Source organism: Calonectris borealis, chromosome 23 (genome assembly GCF_964195595.1).
Source record: "Calonectris borealis chromosome 23, bCalBor7.hap1.2, whole genome shotgun sequence".
Lineage (NCBI taxonomy): Eukaryota > Metazoa > Chordata > Aves > Procellariiformes > Procellariidae > Calonectris > Calonectris borealis.
In genome coordinates, this window is record NC_134334.1 from 4,374,580 (window position 1) to 4,388,260 (window position 13,681).

Genomic DNA, 13,681 nt, shown 5'->3' on the forward strand with positions numbered 1-13,681 from the left:
CCACGGAACGCTTCATTCTTCATGTTGATTTTCCTGGAAGTTAGTCTGATGCTGCAAACCCTCAGCGCTGGAGGCCAAGATCATATATCCTCCACAGAAGTGTTCTCATCCGGGATTTGTGGCTTTGAAACAACAAAGTCCCGTTGCTCTGCTCGCCTCTCCCAGCCTGGGCAGGAGGCAGCAAAATCCAACAGGGTTTGTTCTTATGTACTTCAGGCAGAAGAGACTCCATGGAAGAGCTGGTGACAGAAGCACCAGTTACATGTGACAGCAGTTATAATATGAGCAGTAAAGATTCCCTGATTTCACAATTCTGCCAAGGCACCTCATTACCCTCCTATCACTCTTTCTCTCCTGCTATTCCACTCCCACCCCCGCGCGCCCATCTGCCAGCAGACGTTCGCTCTGACTAGCACCATGCCCTGCTATTCCCAGACACGTCAGCAGGACAGGTTGCAAGTCCCATCTCACTCCCAGCCGGCTGCACTGGTGCAGGGGAAGACCGAGATCGCGCAGCAACCCTGAAGCGGCACCAGCTCCATCAGACCCATGTCTCACCAGCCTCCAAAACACCCACTTCTCGGCACATGCGCAAGCGAGCTGGCAGCTGCATGAACAGTCAGGTGTGACAGCCTGCCACCACCGGCATGCCACAGGGAGAGGTCCCAGACGTCCTGCAGTCGAGATTTGAACTTGGCCCCCCAGAGAGATTCCACATGAGCGTATTAATCTCTAGGATGATCTGCAACATTTTCCTTCTAGCATCTCAGGTTCACATCGTACCAAAGCACCAAATCCCACACACTGAGTTCGTATTTGGGTTGCCCCCCAGCAGTTGTTATGGCAGTCAGTTAGATCACAGAATGAAAATTTTACTTCTCCTCTTCTTTTTTCTTTTCTTCTTTGTTTAATGCAAAGTCCTGGGATGTGTCAGAGACTGCCTCTGTCCCCAGAAGTGTGGGGACTAAATCAACAAGATATACAGTAAGCAAGAAAAAGGGAATAATTATCGTCAGTAGCCAGTATGGAGACACAAAGATCTAACAATCCGCCCCAAATTTACTGAGTCAGTAGGAGAGCATAAGATTGAATAGCAATCTTTTGAATTCCAGCCCAGTCATACCCCCCTCTCCGCGTTCTTAGCTGCAAAGCAGGGAAGAGGCAGGTCACATTTTCATTAGTTAGTTACTACACATAGATTCTGGGGTACAACCTAAACGGCAATGTATTTGTATTACAGCACCAATCCTTTCCTCTTTACAATTTAAACCATATGCACAGCTTTGGCATACCACTTAGACCTGCTAAACACAAGCCCTTTTACAGGACCCTATACTCGAAATTCATCCCTTTATGTCCACACGCCATTCATCCAACCATTCTTTGCACTCACACGCAAAGCACCAGGACAGTGGTTGAAGGCACTGGGATGGGAGCATCCACAGCCCATCTCCCCGTGACTTTGCAGCAGCAGCAGCAAAACCAAATATGTTTTGCAAATGAGTTGGCAGCGTAGCTTCTGGATGTCTTACCACCCTCACAAAGACAGGTTGTGCATTTAGAGTACATCGCTACTCATTGACCAGAAAGCCAAAAGATAGCCGTTTGCTCAGCCCACGCACCTGCAGAAGGTGAGTGTTGCCACCTTAGACAGAGGATGGGGAGGGATGGTTGTGGAGGGCTGCTTTTTTTTTTTTTTTGTGTTCCCCAAATCCCTGCTTTTGCCTCCTCTCTCCTGCCTTCTACAAAGCATTTCAGTTGAAAGGAAGCCAAATCAGGGCAGTTCTTTAATATTAAAGCTGAAAATGAAAGACATTATCAGTAGAACTGTAATGTTATGAAGCTAAGCCAGGCAATAATACAAGTAAGGAGTGCTAGATGAAGCCCCAAGCACTCTGATCGCTCACTGCCACCAGTGCAACACAGCCCTGACCACGCACACCCCCCGCAGGTCTCCCATGCAGGTCCCCAGATCCTGTACTACATTCAAGACTCCGGCTAGCCTGACGAGGCACTACAGAAAGTGATCCAGAGAGGTTTTTGAAAACAAAGTCAAATATTTTCCCCAAAGAAATCTGATTTCTAGAAATCAAAGTGGATTTTCCCCCTCTCTTTCGTGGGAAGAGGAAGTCCAGCACTAACCTGCTGCACTTCTACAGTGAAACATGAATAGAGACAGGCCAGGAAAGTAGGTCAGCTGGAGGAAGACAGCACTTCTGTCCCCATACATAAGTATCACCCAATGGCTTTGCAACCATAAAGAGAACGGATGTGGGTATGGCACCATAAAACGAGCTCGTGTAGAAGCCAGGGCAGTGTGGGTTTTATCTAATCACAACCCTCTTTGGATTTGAGACACACTGATTAGAGGCCATGGGTGGAAACGTCACCTGGAAGTAACAGTGCTTTGTACTCCTGCAGGAGTAGAGTTATGTTCACCAACACATCTAAGAATCCCAAGCCTTGTTATCAGCTTTGGAGAGAGGACTTGGGAGCCTAAGTCAGCTGGGAAGATTACAAAACCTATCTCTAGGTTTTCCCAGAGACAGAGGGATTTTATCTCCACTCTTTACAAGGGAATCTGCCAGCAGAGAAGATGCACCAAGGACACACGTTGCATCAATGGCAGGGTGAGAACCGAGCCCGTGTCCCCGTGACTGAGCACAGGGTTTCACCTGGAGAAGGGAAGTGAACAAATATGAGGTGGTCACAAAATTTTTGCCCTCCCAATGTTGTTAAGTGGGTGGACTACAGAGCGAGTCCCAGTTACGGCCGAGGGATTGCACCAAGTTTTTCTGCACTGTATTATGCTACAGACACAACGGGAAGAGATCAAGACCTATCTCACGCTCCCTATCCATATCATTGGTTTTGCTCTGAAAGCTTCTTGGACCCAGAAGTCCTGAGTAAACAGAGAACTGAGCCAACTTACATGGGAAATCACCCAGGCTCAGATAGCCAACATCTAACGAGAAGAGAGTCCTTTTTTCACCTCCTTTCACATTATTTTAAGAAGAGGAAAACATCCTCCCTTGCTCTTAATTCCCCCATCAAACTTAAACCCTGGAGATGACAATTCCCACTGACCAGTCTGAAATGTCTTGGCAGCATCTCGGTTTATTCAGCGCTCTCCTTTCCTTTGGCACAAACAGGCTACCTCCAGAGGAGCTGCTCTGCTCAAACTCGGGTGCTCCAGCCCTGCTGCTCAGTCTGTTCCTGTGCCGAACGTGACAGGTTTGCAGGGACCCTGGGGACTGACTTCCCCAGCGAAGGGCTCGTGCCTTTGTAAGAAGCTGCACCAGCTTGCCGCGTCCCAGCAGGCCCAGAGCTGCTCTCAACAAAGGCTGGCGTACGAGGGGCCACGCAGTAGGCTGCACACAGCAGCGTGGAATCTGGCTGCGCATCGGCCCCATCCCTTGCCAGCAGGAATCAATGGAACAAAGGGAGAGTGAAGCACAAGGTCATGGGAATAACGGGCCATAATTTAACTGAGGGCAACGAGAATGGAGAAAAAATTATTGGGGAAGCTGGGGGAAGGGAAGCAGTGGGCTTTTGGGACCTGGGATCCTAGAACAATACAAGTGCATGCCAGCTCGTGGGGCAGGGTTAGTTCTAGCAAGGAAGGGGGAAATACCGCTGGATCTCTGCAAAGGGGATGTCGAACCAGCTGCAAAATACAGGTAGATCCTCCTCCCAGGAGGTCAGCTTAATGGCTTTAGGGACATGGCAGGCAGCAGACTTCAAACCTTAGCTATTGCACTGGGTTATCTCATTGTTCCTTTATGCCTCCACATCTATATCTATTTGTTGGTTGTCATTTAGATTTAGATTGCAAGCTCTCCAGGGCAGGAAGCATCCTTTTGCTAGCTGCTGTACCAGTCTTAATAGTACAAATAGTACAAATAGTACAAATAGCAGAGCAAGCTGGGCACTCCTGGCTCAGGACTGTCCCTAGCCTAGACCAAGGTATCTGCAAACATTCCCTAAGCATCACGCTTCAAGTTCCCTGCGACAAGAGGCTCTTGGAAACAGGAAGAAAAACAGGAAACAAAGGGGAGGGAGGAATGGGACACACTAATGGTCTCTTACTACAAAGCGAGGAGGATGCAATATCGAGTAATCAAAGGTTTTTCTCTTTCGTGCTCTCTTAACTTTGGCAGACTGGTTGTGCAGTTACTCCTCTCAGAGCAGAGAAGGACTCCAATAGGCAAGAGTCAGTGACCATCACTCACTGATCTCAATGCATTACATAGAAAGTAGCACCCCAAAGGTAGGCCGAGTGTCACTAACCCCTTCCTAAATGTGAGCATACATGAAAGCTGCGGGAGCACACAAGAAGACAGTAGCTGAGTAGAAGGATTCCCAATGTATGACATATCAACCACCCTTTCCTAGGCTTGAGAAGGAGCCTGCATCTCCTTTCTCAGCTCTAACCACTTGGCCATCTGCCTTTCCTCCTACCATGCAAACAGTATCCTGCTACTTCCCACCTCCTTGTGCTCACTCGATTTGCCTAGCTGGAGCTAAGCTCCTAAAAGGTCCAATATTTCAGTTGCCAAGGAGTGAAACAGAGGCAGGTGCAGGTCACGCTGGAGCCGTCCTCCTGTCTGTCTGTAATGAGGCTGTTCATTAGAGAAGGTGCACCAACACCCCCTTGTCTCCCAGATTCTTGCAAAATTCATTTTTACAGCATGCACCAAGCCATAGAAAGGTAGTAAATATTCATAGTATGAAAAACATTCATGGAGAGGATATACTGCACTTAAGAGAGAGATCTGAATTAATTTTATGTGCTGCAGAGAGGCTTTTTAGCAATTGCAAACTTGTGAATCCCCACTCTCTTCCAGGAAAGATTTAAAGAATGAAGCTTGGAAGGTGGGCTGGAAGTCCAGGCCTTCTGCAGACTCACTTTCTAGCTCTAGAAAGGAGCATGTTCCCGTGGGTAAAGCAGGAGAAGGGGGAAGCTTGTTAAATCAGAAGACTTAAGCACGGTTCCAATAAGGATCAGGTTTTCCTTGAGGGACCACAGACCTCTCAGGCAAAGGTCGTTTGGCCTCAATTTATATATCTGTGATAAAAAGCTATGAAAACTGGCATCATTCCTCTGACACAGATACCTCCCTCCGTCCTGGGGAATGCCACACAACACCCAACCGTGCCAAAAAGCGGGCAGGGACAGCACTTGCTTTTCCCTGTGGGCTCCTAGGTGCTGCATCTTCTGCATGTGGTCTGTGCCAGCAACCTGGTATTCCCTCCAACACCCAGGACAGCTACTCCACCTCCTCTGGCTGCTCCGTCTACAAGCCTCCCAGCATTTCCTTAGAAAAGCGAACGCGGAAGATAGTGATTTCCAACAGAGCTGCTGGTGGTGCTGTACCCTTAGCACCATTTAAATGTCCGATTGCACTCATTCAGCCCCTGAAAAAAACAGCGCTCCTCCAGCCCGTGACAGCTTTGACAGCCAGACTCCTTAATTCCTTTTTCTTATTCCCTTAATCTGTCATCTTTATCAGGCTGGGGAAGTGCCAGGCAGCATGCAGGAGCCCCGGCCCCGATCAATCTCCACATTACAGCTGACAGAATGGTGCTAATAACTTATTGATCTAATGTTTGCCAAGCCCCACTGGGGCTGAAAGGCTGCCATTGATTGGCTTGAGGGAAGGAGCTCTCAGCTGAGAGCAGAGCGGAAAGCCTTCAAATTGTCTTCTTCCCGAGGAGCTTGGAGATGGAGGGAGGGTGGGGAAGGGAGAACAGGGAGGAGGACAAGGGAACTAAAGAGAGGAAGAGAAATGGAAAGGAAGAAGGGTGCATATGTGAGATGAGGATTAAGGATGGAAAAGGAAGGCGGGGGGGAAAAGGGTTTGAGAACCGAAGAAATACAAGGAGAAGGGAAAAGAGCAGGAAAGGGGACAAGAGTGAAGAGAAGAAAAGGAATTGAGAACAAAAAGATAGTGCAGAGCTGAAAAATTAATGAAATAGGCAGTTGACCCTCTTCTTGCTCACAGCAAATCGTTAATAAAAATCTTTCCAACCCCCAGCCCTCCATCCTAGGACAGCTCCTCCCCAGTCTGTTCATGTCTGACCTAAAGCATGCAGCACTGCTGACTCCCCTGACCAGGTCTGAAACCACAAGTTTGCATCTGGAGAGAGGGCATCATTAGGACAGATTCCAGTTTAATTTATGAGTCTGTTCCCCACAGTGATATATACGCAACTTAATCCTTGAGAATCCCCACCCATCTCCTTGATTTGCACCGAAGAGGCTAATAACCGTAGGAAGTCATCAGACATGCTTAGCAGAGGAAAAGGAGTTGAGGGTCTTTACTGTGCCCCTGTGGGGAAACCTGTATATGCAGAGACAGCAGGAGGGGAAAAAAAACCACAACACATAACCTTTCACAAATTATAGAAACGGTTATCGTCATCTTTTCCATTTACCTGAGATCAGCCCAGGGCAGGCCCGTTTTGCCAAAGGGTACACATGTTGGAGCAGTGCTGTAAGGCAGGGACTGAGCTGGCAGGGCTTCAAGAAAAGGCAGCCACGGCCACACACTACCCTGGCAGGTTTGCCTGCCCTGGGGCTCTAACTGCACAGTGCTCACTGTGGTCAGGTCTGTTCTCCTGGTGGGCTTCTCTCAAGTCCGTCAATCCAAAAGGCTGGGTCAACATTTTCAGGTGTTGTCTCCAACACATCTCTCACACACACACACACTCCTGCACCCCTTCCTCTTCAGCAGGACTTCTCCCTCACTTTCACCAGAGACCTGACGAAGCTGTGAGCCCCAGAGCACCTTGCTGATAGCTGGAAAGGAACAAGGAGCAGAGCCGCAGTTCAATGCCTGCTACCTGGGCATCTAATCACAACGCAAGCTTTCCAGACACAGAGCTATGGGGAGCTTGTGGGAGGACAGTGTTACCCCTGCTGTGCAGCGGGAGCAGAAGGCTAGGCTTTGCAGCACTAAATCCACAGCATCCAAACCTGACGACACAGAGATAGACACACGCACTGGAGCAGGAACAGTGTCAAAACCCTGGCTCTGAAGTATCAACTTGACTTGTGGCAGGGTCAGGAGTAGCGACTCACTGTCTCCTCTCCCTGCGCTTGCACCCAGCAGCAAGCAAGAGTGGACAAGTCAGGTGCCACATTACAATCTGTACTGGATTTCTATATATAACATCAGTGAGATGTCACCGCACCAATGATTTGTTTTCAGCTCTTTACTAGCTGCCTGTAAGGCACCTGGGAAAGGAGGTGGAAGCAGGGGGTGGGGAAGAGGTTATTTTTGGAAGCAGGATAATCTTGCTCTTCCTTGAGCTGCAAGGAAAGGAAGAAAGAGTCGGTGTTTATTTCAGTTTCAGAGCCGCAACACGTACTGGCCACGAGTCTGGTGGCTGATCCAACTGCCAGGGAGTGACGGACTCATTGTCCTGTCTATGGCCAGTCTGCCCTGTTCAGGCCAGGCACGGAGGAGGCCAAGCTACTTAAGCTGCCATGGTGAGCCCTGTCCAGCTGTGGCACTCCTGTCCTACAAGTGAGGGAGATACACCTTGAAACACATCACTGACCTTCCCAAAGGTGTTTGCAGAGCCATCCTGCAAGAACCCTCCTGCCAGGAGCAGGCTTCAAATTCCTGCCAAGAGCAAGGTTTATTGAACTCCAAAAACAGGGCACTAAACTGCCTTGGCTCCTTCTCCTCCTGCAGTGACAAAGCCAAGAATAAAACCTTAACACTCACACCAGCAAAATCCCATGCACTAACCTATGCTGCAAGTGCAGTTGCAGGGCACAGCAAAAGGAGTGCTTCCATGTTGGGCTTTCCCATTTTTCCTTCACCTCCCAAGACCACCGTTTGTATTACAAAATGATGCTGGTTACCTCCCACTCCCTCAAGGCTTCAGAAGAAATAAAAATGAACTTAAATAGAGCATGAAGAAAGTCCTCCAGATCCAAGCCAAGAGGATGAACGGCACTGACAGAGCCTAAACCCTCATGTTGCCTAGGTAAACAACCGTCCTTCATGGTAAAATACGTAAACAAAGGTGGCTGGGCTTACAACTCCTATGATGCCCATTTGGTGCTGATTTTCTGCTCAATTTAAGGCAGGATCTCAATAAAGGTTTCTGCTTTTTGTTGTTGTTGTTTGGCTTTGTTAAATGAAAACACGTCTGCATCCTAGCTCATTATCACACTCTCAGAAAACAGCCGTTCACTGTGATTCTGTCTCTAACCATTAGCTGTAATATCCCTGATCCCAATTCTTTTTCACCTCCAATATTAACTCCTCCTTAGCAGATGAAAGCTCTAGGTCTCGGTGCAAAGCCAAATGAAGTTATTGGGAAGCCCTCCATGGCAGGCACACAGAGTTCAGGGATAGGCCCAAAGAAAGTGAGACAACTAGTTTGATCAGCTACGGATCCACGTGTGTGAGCTACAAGCACTGCCTTGTCAATAAAAATTCCAAGACCAATTTTTAAATGCGATCTGTTCACCGTTCACTCCTGAAATTTCTCCTTCTCCCTTGCTTAGTCCACAGAGCATCAAGTGGAAAGATGAGACAGGAGCGTTAATGCAGAAGAACAAATAACCTCGCAGAGAGAAAAGAGAGATCTCTTCCATGATGTTCTTGGGACATGTAGATGAACACTGCTTTTCCAGGACTGCAAAAGCACCAAGAACACATGGCCTCCCATGGAGCAGGACTACAGTGGGACTCAGGGACACAGATGTCACGTTCTCCCCATCACGTGGGATTTCCACAGGAATCATTGCAGGTTAACATGCAACTGTACTGGTCACTGAGGACACCACCGCTCCGAGGCCAAGGCTCTCAGGGTTTGTCATCTCCACCACATTGACCAACAAGGCCTAGAAAAAGTCCAAGCTCTCTGGGAGCTCTGCAACGTCAGAAAGCTGGCCTTCTGCTGCTCCCCACACCGCAGCCAAAAAAACCTCTAATCACTGGGGAAGGGGTTTTTAATCCATGTGCAGTCCCAAATATTATATGCAGAACCACAGCAAATTGCTTGCTGTTTGGAGCGAGACCTGATATTCTGCTATGTCTCCGTTAAGTGCCCTCTCTCAGACAATATTCAGACATCAAGCCAACTCCCTCGAATCACGAGGGGCAGAAGGAAGAGAGGGAAGATGTACCCACCTTCCTCTAGCATCAGTGAGCCTGATCCCTCCACTTCTATCCATGCAAATAGTCCTACTGCAACTGGGAAGTCATGAAATCTGGCGCTGCAGAACAGAGGGTATTTGAGGAGAGAAAGAGGAGAAATTAACAGGATTTTTGCAGGGAAGAAATTATTTAGGGCCATGGGACCAGGACTTTATTGCAAAATGCTTGTTCAAATCCTAAAGCAGCGTGCAAAACACACCACACAAAGGAGACGGCACCCGTACTTTCTCCATGAGCCACGGAGCCCTGCAGGCCTCCTCCGTCCTCCCCCACCCCACGCGTGCCCCGGCAGACTGCATTAGCCAAACTGGATAGAGGGGATTGGACTTGTTTACAGACACACCGCTAGCTGCTTAAAGGGGCTCTAAATCCGTGTTTGATGTGCAAACCGTCAGCTTTGCTACTGTGCCTTTGTCAAGCAGCCCTGGCTCTGCTCATCCTTGTGTGTGTGTCTCTCTCTCTCAATTAAGATTAAAAGCGCCTTGTGCCATCATCCGCTCTCAAGGTAAGCCCCTCTGTAGTGCCAGTGCTGTACCCTGTCTGCTGCCTCGCCTTTATCTGATCCATTTGGAAACAACTTTTATATTCTCATTAGGCTCATCGCCTGCCCTCCCCTCCCACATGCAAGCTCCCCGAGGCATTTGAGCGTACTTGCTCTACCTTTGCAGATGTTGTTAAGCCTCTTACTGAATCTTACCCATGCAGGCTGCCTCTGTGTGCTCCTAAGGAAGTACAGACCGCATTATACATACTTTTCCTTTCTTCCTCCATTTGGTGTATTATATCCCCATCGTGACTGCAATTTAATTAGCACCAAGGAAAGCATTCTCCAGCATTTTCCACTGCAGAACACCACCAGAAGGGAAGGACGCAGCAGAAAATCAAGTCCGCAGGGTCAAGAGAGGAGAGACCATTCACATCTCCTAGGTAAACTGGCCTGGGAGCTCTGGGTATCACCAAAGCCTTTTTTTCCAGGTAGGCTCTACAAATGTTCCCCCAACTGCAGTCCTGCAGACTGTCAGCACTTAGGTGAAGCTCAGCTCTCTTCCCTGCAAAGGGAGTATCTCTCTGCCCGAGAGCCAGCCTTACTTCTCAACAGCTGGATTAGCTAGCGCCACGTTTAAAAAAAAAATTAAAAAAAAAACAATTAAAAAAAGGTCCAACACTGGCCAAAGAAGTAGGAGGAGATTAAACCTAGCAGCTGGATATAAACCCAGTGTAGACATAACCTAGACTTCAAAAGAGCTGGATATCATTTTGATCAATGAAGAGCGACAGAGCCGGCAGAGAGGCAGGTGCCCTTCCTTTACACCACGTTCTCTGATCCTCCACAAGAATCTACTGCTCCTTCAATCTGCGTTGGAAGCAACGAACACTCGCACGCTTGAAATTTGCACAACCATTTGGTGAATGGACATTTATCCAGGGATTGCAGAAACCAGTGCTTTCTATTTTGCAAGCACAAGCACCTCCACTCCCAGTCACAAAGAGAGGCAGAGAAAGCAGAAGTAGCAGAAGTTTACTATTCTTAAAAGTCTGAGGACACGATACTGTCAACAGTCAACCCAGATGAGAAGGAAGGAAGAAAGAATAGTGTGAGAGGGCGCAGATGGGTAAAATCCTAAACCAGTGAGATGGATCTCCTCAGCCAGTTAAGAATTCAGACTTAGAAACAGGGCAGCTCTTCCCGAAACCCAGGACCCCCTGGGACCTAAGGAAATCCAAGTGCATCAGTGGTAATTGTAATAAATCTGTAGTGCCGCAGAGCAGGCCCAACACACGCAAGTTTGCTCCATGATTAAGAGATCTCTGTAATACCTTAAGGTCCCCAGTGGGCCCAGAGCAGTGAGATACAGCTAACATGCATCAAACACATAAGAATATCTCAATCATTACCACAGCTGACGGTGGCTCCTAAGCCAATCAATAGGGCAATTAGATTTTATCAGTACACGCCTCTCGGCCACCTACTTCTGCTTCGCTGCAAAAGCCTCAGTTACCCCTGCCGGTTCCAGGTCTCCAGGTATCTTACTGAGAAGCACTGGCTGCAGCAGATTTTTGCTTTTTTTGTAGATTTTTGCTGTTGGTATTCTTTATTTCCTTTAAAGGCCCTGTATCAAGGGACACTTCAAACATGAGTTAAGCTGTCAGCTATTCTTATCTAGACGTCTTGCTTCAGCACACACACTAGCAGGGGGGGACACCACCCCTACCCCACCCCCAAATCTCTCATATGCTGAATCTCTAAAAGTAGGCTATGATCCACACCTATTCCATATTCTCACAGTGGAAGAACAACGTACAGGTCTAGCAGAGAAGTTAGGGAGGACAAGACAGGAAACTGAGCTCTGTTGTTCAGTCATCATTTGCTTTAGGATCTTGGGCAAATTTGCCCTTCTATGCCTTGGTCGACTCATGCGCCTCTACAAGGTACTGAGAAACTGGTGGAAGGCGTTATGCAACTTGTCCAACATTTCTGATGAAACTTTACTTGCTAGCAACATAACTACCTCCCTTTCCCATTTATCACTGTAGACTAGCAATAACATTCCTTCCATTTTTTATGATAAGTGTATTTTCAAAGCACTGTAGCTCTCAGATTTGCTAGCCCAGATTTCTGTAGATGCTAAACTTACCAACATGTCACAATCGCTACGGTGGTCTTAATCACACCTAAGTGATGCAACAGATATCATAGCCATTTCTTTTTGATGACTCCGGACTCTTCCTAGCTCTTTGGGCCTCACAAGATCCAAAATACAGTGACTTCTTTTGTCCCAGCTATCCCAAGCCCTAAGACTGCACCTCCTCTAGGCTTACTGTTCCAAACGGCTAGCGCCCACAACTGCGGGCACATTTCTTTTTCTTCTATTGTTGTAACTAAGTGGTTTAAACAACAGCCAGTCTTTTAGACTAACCCGAGACTAACTCTCTCAAAATTATATGTAGCAATTAGTTATATCATTCTCCCCTTCTACCCCTGCCAGTGAAAACAAACAGAACCAAGACAAAAACCCAGTAATCGGCACCAGCTACAAATGCCAGCACATTTTGTTTCTGTTCCTTTGACTTCCATGTCCGGGAGGTGGTGACATAGGTACCAGTTCAGCACACGCTCTGAAGTCAGAGCTGGCAGGTTCTGCGTAGACTTTGGCAAATGAGTCTTCCCTTAATCAAACAAGCATGTGGAGTGAGCTGGCTCGACAGTGGGGAAAAATCGGAGTTAAACTGTACCTGTGGAGATGTGACAATGCGCTCCCTCCCTTTAGATACCTAATCTCCCCACCATCCCCCCACCTACTCTTCTGCTGGTCAATTCTTGTTAGACACACCAAATCTATCATGTCCTGAAAAGTTCTGCCACTTGCTTGGTGGCCTCTTGTGTGAACGAGCCCCCTTCTTTTTCATTGCTCAGACTTTCACTGAGGTCAGAGCCAAGCACTGCTGTCCTCACTGCTACGACACGTGTGCAGTGCCTATGTTTTGTATTTTGTACTGTTTCTTATGGTTAAGCTAACCAGAGAACCTCAAACATAAATGCTAACAAATAAGAATTAGGACTTCTACATCTAATCTTTTCTACTGCTTAACACTAATGGGAATGAAAAGTACCCTTTGCATTTCTGGAATGCTATGGATCTCAAAGAATTTCAGCAACGCTGATCAAGCCCAGCAGTTTCTCTGTAAAGCAAACAATATTAAAAACCATTTTAACATACGGGGTCAGCTGAGACATATAGACTCAAGCAAGGTCATAGAGAAAAACATATCTCTCTGTCCAGTTTGGCTCTTAGAGCTGTGTAGGAAAAGGGGCTGTGGAGATTGGTTAATAAGGGAATATAGAGATTCAGCTGTGAAAGCAAGGACTGGGAGCACAAATCCCCCAGTTCAGCACAATGCATATATAGTACAGAACACTTTACTGCAAAAGTAGTCACACCAGTACAAATTTCACTGCAGGCAGGAGGAAGCTTTCTGGAAAGGGGTCAAGCTTCATGCAAAAGGCGAACCAGGTACCTATCACGTTACTGAATATCCTCCAAAGACATTCCCAAAGTGTATTAGATGTGGTGTTCCCTTCAGATCCAGCGTTAAGTTACACAGTCAATAGAATGACTTACAAGAAAATACGAACAAAACCACAAACATACAGATTTTCAGGAAAGGCCTACATTAACACACACAGAGAGATCCAATTCTGATTTGGAAGGACAGGGATCACTCAATATAAAAACTAGTATAACTCCCAGTTTTTCCTCAACTTTTATTTATAATCAAAAGCAAATCGTAGATTCTGCATATCTACCACCAAAGCATCCTTGCCCATAGCTCCCTTACTGACATCTGGAGAGGCACGGTGCAGGATCCAAGAGGAGCATTTCTGGTTTCACCATGTTAAGTCGAAACCAGGTGAACTTCCCAAAAAAGCCAGGTAGCACTACAAAACCAAACAATCATGCTCACAAAGGAGTTGGCAGACACAGAGGCAGCAGGGGGAA

At 47.4% G+C, this 13,681-nt stretch overlaps 1 protein-coding gene across 1 annotated transcript in view; it reads right to left on the minus strand.

Annotated features, from left to right (window-relative positions):
* The window catches only part of SAMD11 (sterile alpha motif domain containing 11), a 126,960-nt gene that overhangs the window by 41,343 nt on the left and 71,936 nt on the right, over positions 1 to 13,681 (minus strand). The gene's annotated exons all lie outside the window — the stretch shown is intronic.